We start from the raw sequence: 18,691 nt of genomic DNA, 5'->3' as shown, positions 1-18,691 counted from the left end.
ATTTCGATAGCGGATGTGTCAGTAGCGGACTAATGGACTTGCTTTCTACGTGAAATTGAATTATAACGCAGTAGCAGTTTGCGGCTTTACCGCGTAACAAGATTTAATAAAGCAGTCCGCGTAATAATACGGTATAGTAATAACACATGCAGTGCATTACTGCGTTATACATCGAACAAACCGTATTACCATTGCAAAATTATCGGTCTACTCGAAATTAGACGAGCGTTGTTCCCAAATCTATCGAGTCGCTTTCGTTTCGAATCTTTTCTCTTCTCCCTTCTTTTTACTTATCCGCTCGTCAGATTTTTCTCAACCTCTCAAGAAAGAAGCGATCCTATCTCGATGCTCGGCACGTAGCCGTATCCGTACAAACACGATGCCTTTATCTCCGTCGCTTCGAATAAATCTTTCTCCGTGCTTTATTAGTTTCGCGAGAATTAACCGATAGAAAAATATGGACGATCATAGGGGAAGATAAAAAAGAGAAGAGTGAGGCGTAAATCTCGAAGATCGAGATTAGGAAAGGGTTGAAAATCGCGTCCCAATTTTCGGCCCGGTAAATTCCAATAACGTCCGATGCCCTTAAACTTTTCCTACATCACGTGCCGCCAACCATGATTTATAAGGAATTGGAGCATCGTCGATATCCATCGATCTCTCCGACCATTATTCTCCCTTGTAATTTCCTCTCGTTATTCTTTACAGATCTCCGTTTACTCGACGAATACGATGTACGCGTTCTCGAACGCATCCTCGCGCGGAACAAAGAGAGAGGGAGAGAGATGGCGAATGCTGCGGTTTCACGATGCACGCACGAGCCGATACGCGGCGGACCTCACGTGAACAAGGTACGAAGCAATAACTTGCGCAACGCTTTGAACAGTCCTTTGGTTTGCGGTTTCGCGACTAAATAGTAATATCGGGAATAGCTTAGCGCTACTCGTATTTGTAACGAGAGGAGGGCGCATGCGCGCGTTCACGGTGGATATACACGATGGGTATATCTTTGAACGCTTTCACCGCGACACGGTCAATCGCGCCAAGATTCCCCGATAAATCGATTCTCCCGGATCTTTGTCAATCAACGATTCCCGGATACGGTTCCAACCGAGGAAAATATCGGCTGAACGATATTTCGGAGTGGGGATAAACCACTGAATGACTCGAGGGATGGAATTATAAATAAATGTATCGAATTAAAAATCGACCGTAATTCGATTTCAACCTTGGTGAAAATTCAAAGCGAAATCGTTTTTCTATCTCTCTCGAAATTAATGCTTTAACGAGGCGTGATTTGGTTTTATGAAAATTGGAATGCTTTGAAGTATATATATATGTATATATGAAACGTTTGAACGTGGTTAATGATATAAGCGTTTTACGCGTAACGTAACTTCAATTACTTCGCTTCCTTCGAGTATATAAAATTTCAACATGGAGAAACGATGATGATAAAACGTTTCTTTCTTTTTCTTCTTTTTTTTTAAATTTCACGTGGAAAGTTTCTTCTTCGAACGGATATTACGGAATTGGTCGTTCTTTTGAAAAAATTTTTTTTCAAAAGAAGCTATAGTAATTTATAATAATTTCTTCGAAATTTTAAATGAACGATCGATCGGTTTCGCGACGAGTATCGAAAGGAATCGGACGAAAGTTTTAAAACCGAGGGAAATACGATCTATACCGTTATAATAATCGTTTGTTAATTTCGATACGTTTTATAAAGAAACGAAGAAGAAACGAAGCTAGCTTGTTCTTATTTCGAATTTAATACTTTTAACCTCTGGCAAGAAAGTTTCTTCATTATAAACTTATATTCTGGCCTTTATTGGCTCAGACAGCAAAGCATACCTTCAAGAAGCTAAAACTAAAATCTTGTAAACTTCTTAAAGATTCAAAAGTAAAAACTTTATATACGATCCTTTTACTTTTCCGATTTTCTTCTTCTTCTTTCTCTTTTTTTCCCTTTCTTTATTTCTTTTTTCATTTAATAATAAAATAATTCGTTAGTTTCGTTATTTTCATCGCGAGAGAGATTAATCAAACCGGCGTTTATTATTTACGAATTCGAACGAAGAAGGAAAGGAAGGAAACGGACAAAGATCTCTATTCTTTTCCTTCAAAATCAATATTCGAGGGAAAAATCTCGACTTTCTGTACGCGATCTTCCCACAGATTTTTCCCAAGTTCGTACATACCTGTCGTTAACGGATACCTGTTTATTTCGTTGATAAATTCAATCCGTTTTCCCCTTTCTCCCTCTCTCTCTCTCTCCTCCTCCCTCGTTCCAACTACGACAAAAGGCCGAACACGCAAACGAATAAACTAATAAACGCTTTAACGCCGCGAAATTCATTAAACGAAATAAATTCGAAATTGGGTATTTCTCGACGCGAGGTAAAAATTTGATTTGGACGCGACGATGGGAAAAAAGGAAAGGAAAGAAAAAACAGGAAAGAAATAATAAACCGGCAGTTCGTTCCTCCTCGCGAATCCATCGAATTAACGACAAACGAAAAGCGACGGATTTAAATATATTTGGAGCACACGCGTTGAAAATGGAGCGTTTCGTAAATCGATGCTCGAAATGCAAAGATCGGTTAACGATTGAATTTCGAATTCGAACAAGCGTAGGCGGGTTACAATCGGCAGAAACATTCGGACAACTCGGACGAGACGGGGGCGGTAATCGGGCGAGATTAAAACGATGCAATTTCGGCGGTGGTATAATTAGACGGCGCATTATTCTCGCCGCGACGCGTTCACCGCTCAATTATTCCCGCGGTGGACAACAATGCTCGCCAACGTGGCATCCGGAATGATAATTGGACCACCTTGTACGCCAATATCTAGACTCTAAGATTCTCTCTCGTTTTTCAACCAAATTCGAACGAAAAAATTTGAACGAGGAATAAATATTGGCTTGGCAACTAAGTAATTGCGGATTTTTTTTAGAAAATCAAAGACAATTTTTTCATGGAACTAAATAACTTTATTCCGTAACGCATTGCCCATTTTGATCAATGATCTTTTGCCATCTTTCAGGCAGCATCGTAATCCCACGTTCGTAAAACTTGTGGTTTTTATTAGCAAAAAACTGAATCAGGTACGATTCGATATCATCGTCGTTATTGAAATTTTTACCATTCGAGAAGTTTTGTAAAGATCGAAACAAAAAGTAATCGGATGGTGCAAGGTCAGGACTATATGGTGGATGTGGCAAAACGTCCCAACCAAGCTCCAATAATTTTTGTCGAGTGACCAAAGATGCGCGTGGCCTTGCATCGTCACGATGGAATACAACACCTTTTCGATTTGTCAATTCGGGCCGCTTTTCTTCAACCGCATTGTTTAATTTCGTTAGTTGTTCGATGTAGACGACAGAATTGATCGTTCGATTGGGTTGTAAGAGTTCAAAATAGACAATTCCTTCGTAATCCCAGCAAACTGGTAACAAAACCTTCTTTCAACGAATACCAGCTTTTGATGTTGTTCGAGCTGGTTCACGTGGCCTGCTCCACCATCTTTTCCGCTCGATATTGTTGTAAACAATCCATTTTTCATCGCCAGTTATCGGTCGTTTTAAAAATGGATCATTTTCATTACGTTTCTTTAGCAAATAGCAGCTGTTAATGCGTTGCGTTAAATGCTTTTCTTTCAGTTCGCGAGGAACCCATGTATCGAGTTTTCGAACATAGCCAAGTTGTTTTAAGTGGTTTTCGATGCATGTATGCGATACACGAAGCTTCTCTGCAATCTCACGAGTTGTACTATGACGATCGATTATTGCTTTGATTAGGTCGTCATCAACTTCAACTAAAATCCTCAATTACTTAGTTGCCAACCCAATAATTTGCTCGATTAAACGCGTTACACTAAACTTCTTAGGAAAGTCTTTTGGAATTTCCTCTCCTTCCCAGAGTCGTCGAAAATTACGTTCAATTTTATAACTCGTCTACTTTATCACGCGTGTTCGAACTTTAAAACCTTTAAACGTTTCCTTGGGACGAGGTTAAGATATCGAAAGTATCCTAATATTTATCTTTCAAACCAATCTTTTTCTATTTGCGTATTCGAGAGAAAGAGAGAGAGAGAGAGAGTTGCTCATCTTTCTCGAAGGATAGAACGAGTTAGGGAAAAAAAGTCGGACATTCGATCGGGGTAACAACGTTAAATCACGTCGAACCGGTAAGATACGCTCCCCCTCCCCATCCCGAATCGCCTTGTTCTCGCGAGTTTCCTTAAACGAGAGAGAAGGACGTTCTCTCAACGATATAGATGGGCTTGCACGGGAACGAACGGCCATTAGATGCACCCACCTCGATCACCGACGCGCGGCCGCTCGTAAATTTTTCTACCCTTAATAGAGAGAAAGGTGGAGATGGATAGAGACGTAACGCTCTATCCATCCTGTACTCGAATGTACGTACCTTCGAATTCTTCGAGCAGGGGAGATGAAAATTGGGGCGATGATATTTCGAAAGAGGAAAGGATGGTTGAAAAACGAGCGCCGTCGGAATCTTGTGTCCTTCCTCCTGTCCTTCTCTTCACGATTTCTCTTGCAACCGATCTCCTCCTCTTCCTGCTGCCGTGTTTAGGCGTATTATCGCGCACGACGACGAAAAAAATTGCACGGAAAAATTGAAACGGTGGACGACGGTTAACGAGACGTTAAGGCGGCCCCTGTGTGACGGGCGCCGACAAAAATTTGAAAGGGGGAGAAACCGGCAAAATTCGTCGAGGGATGAATGCCCTCCCGTTCCATTCCTCTCCTCTCCCCTTTCCCCTGTTTACAGAGGACGGAACAAGGTGAATACCACCGCCCTGTTTTCCGACCACGCGGCGTTCCCCGACGAAGAGGGTGGAAAAAAAAAAATAAGGGAAGACGATCTCTGGAAGATCGAAAGTGGAGGAGGCTTGGATGGTTAAAAGGTGGACGGAAAGTTGTAGCTGCGGGTAGGCAGTGATCGAGCGGTTGCGACTTAATGAAACTCTTAAGTGGCGACTATTAATATGGCTTTCAACCCGGTAAGACTCGTTTCGTCTTCCTCCTTCTTCCTTTCTTACGCGGCGGGGGTAGGAAGAAAATGGGACGTGCGAGGAGGAAACTAGTCGAAGAAGCGCGGGAGGGGGAGTACGAGGAAATAGGACGCGCGGCTAATGGAATTCTCCGATATTCGCGCTATTATCAGCCATGCATACAATTTACATAAAGGAAACTGCTTCGAAACGACGCGTCGTTCGTTCCGTCCATCCGAACGGAATTTATATATGTTGGTTTTTTCGAAAAAAGAGAATGAACAGTTTACGACTTTATCGTTTTTGGAAAACGACTCTTAAGAGTATCAACGTTCAAAGAATCGATATTCTTATCGATACTCTTGGAAACGGATCGACGGAGATAAATTCGATATTATTTCGCCGATCGAGTAATTCTTGCGCGGAGAAATTGGGGAAATATTTTCGTACGTCTCGATCGCGAAAGCAACCGGTATGTAAATTTTCGGCAAACAAATTTTCTCCCAAAGTTGGCCACCAAGTGCTAAACTTTATACGCGCACACACATACACACCTCTTACCTCTCGTTTCTCGACGAGGTCTAAACTAGGCGAATGCTGGCGAATCCTAGCTAGTTGTTAAATCGAGTTATCTTTCGTCCTCTGTTCGACTCGTCGTCGCGAACAAATATGGAATTAAACGCGCAAGATGTCGGATGGTATCGATCCGGAACCGGTATCTCGTTCGGGGGGATCGAACAACGATGGAATAGTAGAGTCCGGTGGTTGGATAAGCGAGACAAAGGGGAAAAGTCGATACGAAAAGTAAGAAAAGCGTGAAATTTGTCTAGGAGCGGCGCTGTATAAGCAAACTGTATTCCTCCCGCCTCTCTCGCGTTTCCATTATTCCAATTCCGTGTTGTCTTCGGCAGTGACGATGGCCGAAAACTGCTTCGAATTTACATCTGAAAACGTCGTATAAACGCGGGGCGGCTTCAACTTGGAAGAATCGGCGCACGATTTTCAAAGTTCCGACAATCGAGCGAAACAATCGAGGATACTCTACAACTTTGAGAATTTCGCCAGAATTATTCCAACATTATATAACGTTTTATATATATACGTAAGAAGAGTTAAATTTCCACGATCAAAGTGTCAAAATATTTTCAAAGTTTCGAGTTTGGAAAGGAAGAGAAAGAAAAGATTGGGTTTGGCGGGAAATTGCGTTAACATCTGGCTCATTTTGCGGTGAACACGCGCGTATCGAATTTTCGCGTTTCAAGAGAGAGAGAGAAAGAGAAGAGGAGGGAAAAAATGGGGGTCGTTTAGCCAGCCGCGCAACCTCCGACTCTTCCCTTCTTCCCGCCATTTTCATCCATCCACCAGCGTTCCGCTCGTTTTTCGATTCGGTGCCGAGACAATGAAGTCCTTATCGCCACTGGCGATCGCTTCGAAAGCCAATGCGCCACCCGTGTATATTCGTCCCCCGCTTTTCCCCCATTTTTCAATACGTCCTTTTTATTTCGTTTCAACCGCTGTACATCCAAAGTGGTATCAACGATTTTTCCCACCCCTTCGGTTCAGACCCTTTTTCGCGCCTCTCTCTCCCTTTCTCTCTCTCTCTCTCGAGTTATTCCTTCGTTATTTATCTCCTTTCCACCGATTCGAGTTTTTTTTTTCGAAACGATTCTTCGATCGAGCTCTACCTAATTTTATCCCATCGTGTATAAATATCTGTGCAAGAATAGACAAGTAGCGGAGGGGAGGAGGGAGAAAAGGGACAAACTATTTCGCTGGACGAGAGCCTTATTATATCGAGAATTGTTCTCGGGGCGAAACGAATTCCTCGACCTTGGAGGAGGATGTCAGAACGGTCGTTCAGAAATCGATTCGTCGGAGGATATCGAGAGGGCGATGCGACCGAGAACAAGGAGGAAGATGGGAAGGTAATAAGGTGGCCGTTTGTCGTTCCAAGTGTCAAATAAGCGTAGCGGTGTCACCCTTTAGAGCATCCTGATCTTTTTCCCGAACGTTCCACTTCACTTTACTGCCGTCACATTCCACCGGCCAATTTCTTCTTCTTCTTCTCCTTCTTCTTCTTCTTCTTTGCGAATAATCGGCTCGGTATCTTTGAATTTCCCTTGCGAGAAAATATGTAAAGAAAGAAAGAAAGGAGAGCGGCGAGAAGAAACACTCGGTCGATTAAGAATCTCGAACGAAGAGAAAGAAATTGGCGATTATCGCGCGAGAAAATTGGAATTTCCTAGAGCCACTCCCCTCCTCCCTCCTCCTTCCCTTTTCTCAATTAACGTTTTAATTCACTACTCGAAATTAATAGTCGTTTCAGTGGCGATACTCGCCTCCAGTTAAACCGTGTTATCGCTATTGCCGATTAAACCGATCGAGAAATCTATTACCTTCTGGTATCGGCAATTACGCGCAATATCTCGACTATCTCTGGGTCAACTCTGTAATCAGCGATCGTCGTTCGATTCGATTTGCTTCATCGTTCGTTGATCGATCGTCCCTCGATTTAACCATTGATTAATTAATGACCGCGGTTTTAGTCCCTTTCTCGAAAACAACATGGCGAGAAAGATATCCAAGTTTTGAAATTATCGGATGAAAATTCTACGAATTCTTCGAAGCTCGAAAGAAAGGAAGGGAGGAAGAAAGTTTAAAAACGAGTATCGAGTTGAAAGTTGCGTTTCGAAACACGAATTTCGCGTAAATTGGAAGGGAATTGTTTATTTATCGCGCCCTTTGAAGAAATATTCCGTTTATATTCCGATCGTTCGAATTAATTAAAAAACTTTTCATAAATTTCTTCCCTTTAATTAAGCAGTCGACGACGAATATCGATCGATTTTATATACCGTTAATCGTTAAGGTTTGCTTCTTCTTTTCTCTCTTTCTTTCTCTTCTCTTCTCTCGTTACGTTATTTCTCCCCGTCGTCCACTTTTATCTTTCTCGAGCTCGCAATTAGATTCGGTGAATCTATTAAAACTTGAAAACTCGAGCGTATCGTATTTAACGCACAATAACGCACAATAGTCTTTTTCTTCTTCTATCTTCTTTTCCAAATACTTTGATAGGCGAGTTTAGACGCGCACGCGGAGAGTTAAACGGCGCAAGTCGAAGCAAGTCGAGTTCTTCTATCTCGCGACCAACTTGGCCGAGTGTTGCCGCTCGATAAAAGTGTTTCTCCCTTCCCTCCCCTAGTTTATAGCGAAACTTTCGGCTCGAATCGTTCCTCTGTTTTTGCGATTGACGCTCTCGGGACAACACGGAGGAGGCAACGATGGAATCGAGTTAATCATCGAGAGGATTCGTAACGATTCGGTTTTTTAACCGAGCTCTACCTTCTTTCCTCTTCTCTCTCATCTTTCTTCCGTTCCGAACGACAGGAATCTCCGTGGATTCGGTGTAGCGAAAAATTAGGCCAAGTTAGACCGTAGCCCAACTTTCCATCGTTTTATCTTATCGAGTTACGCGGCCATTATTTCCCGGCGAGGACAAACTTCTTCCCGCTCCCGTTATTACCGCGTCGAGGAGGAGGAAGAAATTTAAAAATTAGCGCACAGTTTTTAAACGCGTTTACCGTCCGGGGAGGTGGAAAAGTTTTCGAAAAATCGGGGGACCGCAACTATTTATCCTTCTTACTCGTTTCCTTTCTTTTTTAATTTTAAACGTAGCAGTTGATGTTCACCTAGATCACCTCGTGTAATCGGTATCATCGCTCTATATATATATTAGGTCTACCTAATAGGAAAGTTTTGTCCGAATCTGTGACATCATTTTTGCCACGTAAGCACATGTTTATTTATTGCATGTTCGCCTCTATATTTTTATCGCTTAATATAAATAAAGTATAATAAAGTTGATTCACATTAGTCTTAAGTGTGAAACGATAGTATACCCATGGCGACTGATAAACTTCATTTACGCCACTGTATTTTATACGAATTTCAACGAGGAAGAAATGCTACGGAAGCATGTAGAAATTTATCGAAAGTGTTTGGTGAAGCTACAGTTTCTGATAGGACATGCAGAAGATGGTACGAAAAATTTGAAACAATGATTTCGACCTTTCTGATAAGCCACGACCATCTTTGATCGACGACGATGTTGTTAAGGCAATGTTGGAGCAAGATCCTTTTCCGGCGACATCGGAGATCGCGGAAAGGCTTAATTCAGCAACGAACCATTTCTGACCATATTCGGAAGATAGGATTGGTGTGCAAGTATTCAAGATGGGTGCCACGTGAATCAAGTCGGAAAAATTTGGACGATCGAGTTGTCATGTGCACATCTCCGCTTGCTCGGAACAAAATCGAGCCCTTTTCGAAGCGGATGATAACTGGGAATGAAAAGTGGATTACATGCAACAACATTGCAAGGAAAAGGGTATATTGCGAACCCGGAAAACCTAGTCCTTCCACCTCTAAACCAAATTTGACTCTGAATAAGAGAATGTTGCGTATATGGTGGGATATTCGAGGACCAATACATTACGAGCTTTTAAAACCGAACGAAAAGCTCGATTCGGAGAAGTATTGTCGGCAACTGGATAATTTCAAGACAGCGGTCGAAAAAAAGAGGCCGGCAATGTTGAATAGGAAGGACACGATACTGCACCACGATAACGCCAGACCACACGCTGCTTCAGGGACTCGTCAAAAAATTGCAGAAGTAGACTGGGAAATTCTGTCGCACCCACCATATTCCCCTCTGATTATCACTTGTTTTTATCCTTACAAAATTTTTTGACGGGCAAAAAATTCAAAAATGAAGAAGATGTCGAACTAGCACTGGTTCAATTTTTCGCATCAAAAGATGAAACATTTTTCAAAAATGGGATACGCAAATTGCTCTCACGCTGGCAACAGATCATTAATAATAATGACAATTATGTTATTCGATAAAGTTAATTGGCGGTAAGAAAAAAATTTGTACTTTGTTTTATTCCAAAAACGGACAGAAGTTTCCGGTAGACATTGGAATAACGGAAGCGGGATGTAAAAATATGGAGCGGATGGACGGGATTTGGACAAATGGAAAATGGCGCGCGTGCGGGGTCCTCCGACTTGGCGCGCTTGGAATGGTCGGGAAGGCGCGTGAGAACGGTAAATTAACCGTGGCGCGTCAAGCGGGACTTTATAATCCGGAAATTAAAGGTGTATTATATCCGGCGGCGGAGGAGGAGGAGGAGGAGGAGGAGGAGGAGTGGATACGCTCGCGACGAAAGGTGGTGGTGGGTGGGTGGTAAAAAGAAGGTGCTCGCTCGGAGGTCGAAGCTCGGAGGAAGGAGCAAAAGGAAACGGAGGAGGAGGAGGAGGAAGCTCGGTATATACGGGAAATAGAAGAACTGTGCGAGGCCGAACTACTAACTTTTCTTATAAGATCTAAAGTTTCCGCGTGCTAAGACCCTTCTTCCTCCTCCTCCTCCTATTCTTCTCCTCTCTCCCTCTTCCCATATCTTCCTTTAGCAGCTTAGCCGACCGATATAGCCGAGGGAGCCGAGCCGTAACGAGATAGAGAGACGCGGCGGCAAATATCACACCTTTTAAACGTCGTTATTATTAGTTTACGCTTTGATTGCGAAACGTAACGAAATAACTTTTCGCTTTTCCAATATTTTTTTTCTCCTTTCTTTTCTTTTTCTCTCCTGTCATCGCACGCATCGTTTTTTATCGGCGATTAAACGTTTTTTTCTTTTCTCGCAAGGAAAATGGACGACTTTTCATCGATTCTCTTTCACGTACACGAAAATGGAATAAATAAAATGGCAAGAGGATAAAGGTTAATAAGATACCTTAGCTCGAGTAATTGTAATATACAAGATCCGCTTGATCGAGATAAAGTTTCCATAATTAGATCTCCCGAACGAAGAATATCGATTACCATTTTCGATTACTACACCATATATATATCTCTCTCTCCGCGAACAATCGCACGCATTTGCTCGATTCATCTTTGCGACTCGCGTTGAATAGCTGGAAGCCAAACTTCTCGGCGAAACTCTCGACCGCTGTCGCTTCTGCGAGAACCAGTTGTTATGGTCGAAATCTCTCTCTATTTCGCCATCCTCGCGAGCTAGTGCCTCGATTACACGAACGTACGAGCGCCAGCTTCCTACGGGGTTACCCTCCAGGGCTTACGCTACCCAATATCCCGAATACTCTGCCGATAATCCTTCCTTCCTCCGATTTAACCTCTTTCGCGCGTCTTCGCCTATAATCCTATATATCAAAATTGCTCGAAATGACGAAAAGATTGGTAGGAAGGAAAAGTGTATTATGCTTTAATTTACTGTATCGAGGATAAAGTAGCGCGGTTAGTTTAAAGAGAGAGAGAGAGGAGGGGAAAAACAAAGGAAGATGAAAGGACGAAGGGCGACGAGTGGTTGCAACAACGTGTGCTCGTAAAAGTCGTAAGTCGGAAGCACTCTCCTACTCCCGACAGATATATCGCCTTGATGCTCGAGTTTAATGGCGGTTACTTATTCACATGGCCGAAAGAGCCGGTTACTTTCACGGGACGATAAATAATTAGCCGATGCGACGAGGCCACGCTGTTGACACTACGGTTACGTGGCGCAACGCGTCAAAAGACGAGGCGTTCCCTTCTCTCGAAGTAAGGGAGACGGGGGAGGGGAAATTGTTAAACCCATCGAATCGAGGCGGCGTTACAATTTTTTTCTATAATCTCCTCCATCGTTTGTCGCGTACAGAATAATATTTCAGTCGGTTTAAGGGATAGGAAAATTGATCAACAAGGAGAAAATTCTCTATGGAAGAATGTTTTCGTAAAGTGTACTCTACCAAGAAAGGATCGATAGATCAGGTAATATTTATTCTTACGCGTGTGTGTTATAATATTTCCTTTCTCTCTCCCTCGTTAATGGTCGATAATTATTTCATAAGCAAAAGTACAATAATCGACTAGATGTTTGGCGTGGTTGAGCACGTATAATATTTCAAAGCCGCGACGATAATACGCACGGGGGATAATAAGCGGCTTAAGCGCGATCGATACGATCGACCAGACGTCGTCCGACCGCAGAGAGAGAGAGAGACGAGTCGCGTCGGATTTCCATCTCCGATTCTCGGTAAAAGACGTTTCGTAGGCTTCTTCCTATTCCCCATTTTCATAAGAAAAGAAAAAAAAAAAAAAAACCATTTATTTCGATGGAATGGAATCATCTCGAGATAAATTCCATCCTCGATTATCGATAAATAGTTAAATAGTTCGATCAATGGAAGATTTGGTTAAAATCTTAAAAGTATAACGAGTTTGGGGCAAACAAAGACGCAGGAGGTGTAACCCTTTCTACGTCGCTTAACTATCTCGGCGCTTCCTTTCCCAACTTCGCTTCGTATCGAGAAGCGTATACCCTTCACCTTATTATATCCCACGGCGAACGAACGAACGAACGAACAGCAGCTCCCGCAAGCATCAGACTGAAAAGGCGGGGGGGGAGGAGGAGGTCGATTTCCTCTCGATTGCTGCTCGAGAAGTGAGCGGCAAAAGCTCGCCAACTCTATTATAACTAAGCTATCCGTGTTACAAAGCCATTCGTATTAAACTTGCAATTACCTCTTAATAATTACCGTAATGATAAATTTAACTTAACACGGGCCATCGTAAACCGTATCGTGTTACAACGGTTGGTGGAACGAGAGAGTTAATCCATCCAGTATCCGTTTACAATTATCGCGTATATATATATATATATATATATATATATATATATATATATATATATATATATATATATATTTTAAAGAAACTACTCGAATAATTACTCGCCTCGTTTACGGTGGGGAAAAAAAAACGTTTCGATTTCTCTTCTCGTTAAAGAAGGGTAATGGAAAAAGTTGATGGTTGGAATTTATGTTAGTGACAACTGTTGAATTCGCGAGTAGGATGAAAAAGTCGATGAATACACGTACGTGGAAACGATTTACCTTTATACTCGTCTAGCGCACGTATTCCACGGCTATTAAAGTTCGACTGCAGGCGAATCGATACCCGCTCGAATTCCGCACCGAATTCCGAAAGCATTCGATGCGAAGGGTTGCAGGAGGACCGATATTTCGCGTCTCTTCCGCCAAGACGCTACGCGATAAAGCGTAATTAGTCGTGGTGAGGGAAGAATGCTCCACGAGCATCTTGTCACCCGACATTCCGCCGATAATTTCCCGAAAATCGAGTTTGCGCCTCCTCGATTCGTCATCTTTCCTCGTCGTCCGCGATCGGGCCAATCCGTCGAATTCGCGACCAGACGAATACGACTTCTCTCGTGAAACACGACGACATCGAAACGATTTAAACGTATTTCACTGACGAAAAGCTTCGTATCGTGAATTAATTCGATACTCGGAAAATTTGTACTTTATCCGATGTACAAAGTCTCGAAAGATATCTCGTACGATGCGAAAAATAAATCGGTAATTTCTCCCTTCGAATATTGCGTACGAACGAGACAAATATATCAGTGGAGATCGAAGCAAGTCAAATTAGAGATAAGATATTCGAACGTACGAGCTCGTTGATTAAAAAAAAAGAAAAAAAAAGTTCGATCGGGGAAAAAAAGAGTTCTCAAGAGAGGCGGGTATATATATCTTCACGGATATTTTAGATTTTCTCTGCTCGTAAAAACGGGAAGCAGCGTCTAGGAGGAACGACAGGGGTGAAAATTGCGCGTCAAGCAGAGCGCTCGGTAATTATTACTTTCATTTTTGCAGGGAGTAAACGCCCCGGGGAGAAAAGAGAGAGAGAGAGAGAGAGGGGTGGAAAAAAGCGAGGAAACGTACAACGAAACTACTCTCGCTACTTGTATATCTATGTATATTACTCGGCTCGTCGTTATGGAATCCCATAACCGCGAGTGCTTCTTACTCTCCTCATCCCTTAATGCTTCCTTCCTTACCTGTCCTCCTAGCTCCTTCCACACTTGCCTTACCTTTCTTTCATCCAGAAATCGAAACGAAGGATCGATCGCTTTCTTTCTTCAGCGCGGAGAGAGAAGAAACGTAAAAGGGGAAATAAGAAAAGAAAGAGAGAAAGAAGAAGTGTAAGGGGACGAAAAGAGGGGTGTAAGTTGGCGGTAAGACACGGTGTAGTGGCACCGGTTCGGGCATGCATCATCCTCGCCATTTTCCACCGTGTTATTCCATTCCGGCGGCGTAATCTGCATTCTCCGTTTTTACCGGCGGCAGAAATATCGGGAGAACGTGGCCGGCCTGGCTTCGCTGCCAAACTCTTTCGGACATCGTGCCAACCTGTGTGTACCTACATATGTATGAAATGCCTATTCCCCTCCATATAAATCTCCATTATAAATATCATCATCGATCGCGTGCCTCATCGCGTCTCATCGAGTCTCATCGACCTTTCCGAGTACTTTCCTTCGAATGCCTCTTCTTTTCTCGACGTAGAAGAAGAATAAATCTTATTAATTCGTCGAAATTATGCTTCCTTACATAAGAAATGAAATAAATTGGTAGAAAGAGGAAGGAAGCGCGGCTTTTCTCCTCGATCGGTCGTCGAAACGTTTCCACCAGCTTGCAGCCGCGCGTCCGTTTAAATTGGTGTGCATATTTGGAGCGCGCGCGACTGCCTAATAAGCTTTATTCGCCTCCGTCAGCATAGCGGCGCGCCGAGGAGAGAATAGCGCGGTTGGCGGCGACGCCAAGTAGCGTAAATATCAGCCGGCATTATTAATAACCCGGGGTAATTTCGCGTAATTGAAAATGCCTAAGAACGGTCGTGTCGGTATGACTCCTCCTCGATACCTCCTCCTCCTCTCTTTCTCCCTCGAGGCTCGATCGTCTCTCGATACTCGGTCCCATAAGAAAAAGAATGATAATCGCGTAAAGAGACTTTAACGGCGAGTTTTCTAAAGTTTGCCGAGCTTTTCGAAACTTTGTACCCACGCTGGGTAGGCTAATTATAAAAAAATTGGAAAATTATTGGATTAGGTTTTTTTTTGTAAATTATCGATATTTTGTCGAGTTGGAAACGAACGGGTTTAAGCGATTGAACGTACGTACTTTTTGCATAGCTGGTGGGTAAAAGTCGATATTAATTGGACACAACCTTTTGCGAGAAAAATTGTGTACTTTCCGCTTTACGCGATCCTGCGAGAACGAATCGATACGCAACAATGCTTTTTCCCCTCTTGATTGCGGTTAACGTTGTGTAAACTCGGCGTATGATGCACGTAATTAATAAGTCAAATAAAACGCGTACGTTTCGTTCGAACGCGCAACGCGCGTAAAAATTCAAGCTTACGAATCGTAACGTTATTGGCGTATTAAAAAATCTGTATTACGATCGATCGATCAAATTTTCCAACGACTCGATCATTTTTTTCTTTTTTCATCTTGTCGTCTCCGTCATACCCATTTTCGATACACGATCTTCTCGTATATATATATATATATATATATATATTTCCTCATCGCTTTTAAATTATATCTTCTTTCTCCCATTTACGTTCCATTTTCATCCGCTTGTAAAAAAATTACAAAAAATACGCGCGTCTATATATATTAACTATGTTCATCGATAATGAATAGAGTGAAAGAGAAATAAGAATGGGGGGGAAAGAAAGCTCGATTATGAAGTATCGATTAAACGAAGTAGAAAAGGGAAAAATAACTGTAAAAGTCATAAAGCGTTAGAAGAATGGAGCGAGGCAAATGGAATTCGACGCGATATATCCCAAAGGTAAATACCTTGCAAGATGGGAATGGATAGCGGTACGACTTATTACCCTTGCCATTCCTGATTGACCACCGCCGCCAACTATTTCAGACTCACCGTACTCGGCTCTCTCCCCCTCCTCTTTCCTATACACAGAGATCCCTCGCTTTCATAGATATTATCTTCGTCCCTCTGAATTTCAGAGTCCTTGCCACCACAATTTTCCACTTTATCCGTAACTTCATCCTCTCTCTCTCTGTTCAATCGTGCAACGCGTGACGGAACAACGTAACCGTACGTTAAATATTCTCCACGCTTCTCTCGTCGTTCGGAAAAATGGCGAGGCAAAGCGATAGTTGGAAGCGGTTCCGGGCGATCGAAATTTTAAATTGGAAAATTGGCGGAGCGGCAGGTTTGCCGGTGACAAGCGTAATTCGAATTGAAATATCGGCCCGGCCCAAGATCGGCTCTGTATATCGCAAGATATCGCTTCTCGTATCGAGAATTCACGATTCTTCGTACTCGTACGCGGAATATCTCTCCGTTTACTCTTTATATCAATTTCCACTCTCCTCCAAATCTTCTATTGGGTTGGCAACTAAGTAATTGCGGATTTTTTTTAGAAAATCAAAGACAATTTTTTCGTGGAACTAAATAACTTTATTTTGTAACGTGTTGCCCATTTTGATCAATCACCTTTTGCCATCTTTCAGCCAGCATCATAATCCCACGTTCGTAAAACTTGTGGTTTTTATTAGCAAAAAACTGAATAGGTACGATTTGATATCATCATCGTTATTGAAATTTTTACCATTCGAGGAGTTTTGTAAAAATCGAAATAAAAAATAATCGGATGATGCAAGGTCAGGACTATATGGTGGATGTGGCAAAACATCCCAACCGAGCTCCAATAATTTTTGCCGAGTGACCAAAGATGCGCGTGGCCTTGCATCGTCACGATGGAATACAACACCTTTTCGATTTGTCAATTCGGCCGCTTTTCTTCAACCGCATTGTTTAATTTCGTTAGTTGTTCGATGTAGACGACAGAATTGATCGTTCGGTTGGGTGGTAAGAGTTCAAAATAGACAATTCCTTCGTAATCCCAGCAAACTGATAACAAAACCTTCTTTCGACGAATACCAGCTTTTGATGTTGTTCGAGCTGGTTCACGTGGCCTGCTCCACGATCTTTTCCGCTCGATATCGTTGCAAACAACCCATTTTTCATCGCCAGTTATCGGTCGTTTTAAAAATGGATCATTTTCATCACGTTTCTTTAGCAAATCGCAGCTTAATGCGTTGCGTTAAACGCTTTTCTTTCAGTTCGCGAGGAACCCATGTATCGAGTTTTCGAACATAGCCAAGTTGTTTTAAGTGGTTTTCGATGCATATGCGATACACGAAGCTTCTCTGCAATCTCACGAGTTGTACCGTGACGATCCGAATCGATTATCGCTTTGATTAGGTCATCGTCAACTTCAACTGAAATCCGCGATTACTTAGTTGCCAACCCAATATTTTCTTCCATTTTACACTCGGATCAAAACAGATTTCTCCTTTAACGATCTACCAAGGGAAAAAGGAATTTTCCCCTCTCGTCGAAACTTTATTCGAAAGTCGTTCGAAGGTCAAGGGATCGTCCGAGGTTTCTTGAATACATACATCTGTGTGTGTGTATGGTTTACGAGGGTGCAACAAAGGAGAAAGAAAATGGAGGAGAGAGAGGGATGGGAAAAAGTTGGTTCGGTCGCGAATGATGGGTTTGTTTCGTTCCATCTTCCACTTTGCCTCTTCGAATTCCTTTCTCGGTTGATATCTCGTGACGTTCCACGCGTATTTTTCGAAACGGAGGATATATAGGATCAAAACTCTCGCTCCTCGTAATTTCCTCCCGTGAAATTTCGCTCAATTTGGCCAATAGCCATCCACACGAGGTATTGCCGAGTTATAATCAAGGCTTGGAAATTATTTAAATTGCCGCCCGACTTGTACACGCGACTTAAATTCCGAAATTCTTTAATATTCCGCCGGCTTTATTTAGGATCCGATAATGGATCCGTGTTCTCTCTCTCTCTCAAAGGAAGAAAACTTGATCGATGCCCTGCCATTTTCCTCGTGAAAAAAGCAAGCGAATTTCGATCCGTTTCCTTCGTAATCGATGAACGATTAGCGATCGAAAGGATTCCGAGCGGAGATGGCGCGCGACGAATTTTCCATCGTTCGAGGGAAATTTGGCGGCGAAAAATGCGGACTGGTACGCAAAGTAAGGTAAATAATTCGAACGATCGAGTTGCGATTCCGCGCGCGCTCGAAGGAGAAAGAGAGGAAGGGAGGGGGAGGCGAAATCTCGCGCCCCGAATATATTCGAAATTCCTTAAATTCTTCTAATCCGTTAATTCGATGGGCGAGTATAATGAAAATTTGGGAGTCGGTCTATCGATAGCGGGAGGGGGTAACGGGGGAGCGCGATAACAGATTGAAAATCGAATGTTGCGATTCGAGATCAGTGGTTCGAGCAATCTATCATCGATCGAAATTAAACGGTCGGTTATTATTGAGATGATCGGAACGCGCTATGCTCGCCTACTTGATTGGATTCTCGATGACAATCATGCTGACAGCGTTCTCATCCGAGTGGATAACCCTCCCTCTTCCTCCCTCTCTCTCTCTTCCGATCTATCGTTGTTCGTAACATCATCCCCTAAAAAAAAAAACCAGCATTTGTCCGTTGAATAATTTCCGATAACGAACGCAGCTCCGAATCTTTCCCAAAATTTTCAACCTTCCTTCTCCGAAGGAACGAAATTTGGCAAATATTACTTTCGTGAAAAAAAGAAAAGCATAGAAGATATAAGCGAATAACTCTTCTTCTTATTCTCTCTTATTCTCCTCCCAAAGTTAAGGGTTTTGATAATTAAGACGTTTTAATGAAATCGTTAAAGCGGTTGTCTCCTACTTCTTCGTTGTTCAGTGT

This window comes from Apis mellifera, linkage group LG15, assembly GCF_003254395.2.
Source record: "Apis mellifera strain DH4 linkage group LG15, Amel_HAv3.1, whole genome shotgun sequence".
In the NCBI taxonomy this organism is placed as follows: Eukaryota; Metazoa; Arthropoda; class Insecta; order Hymenoptera; family Apidae; genus Apis; species Apis mellifera.
This window is presented reverse-complemented; position numbering follows the sequence as displayed.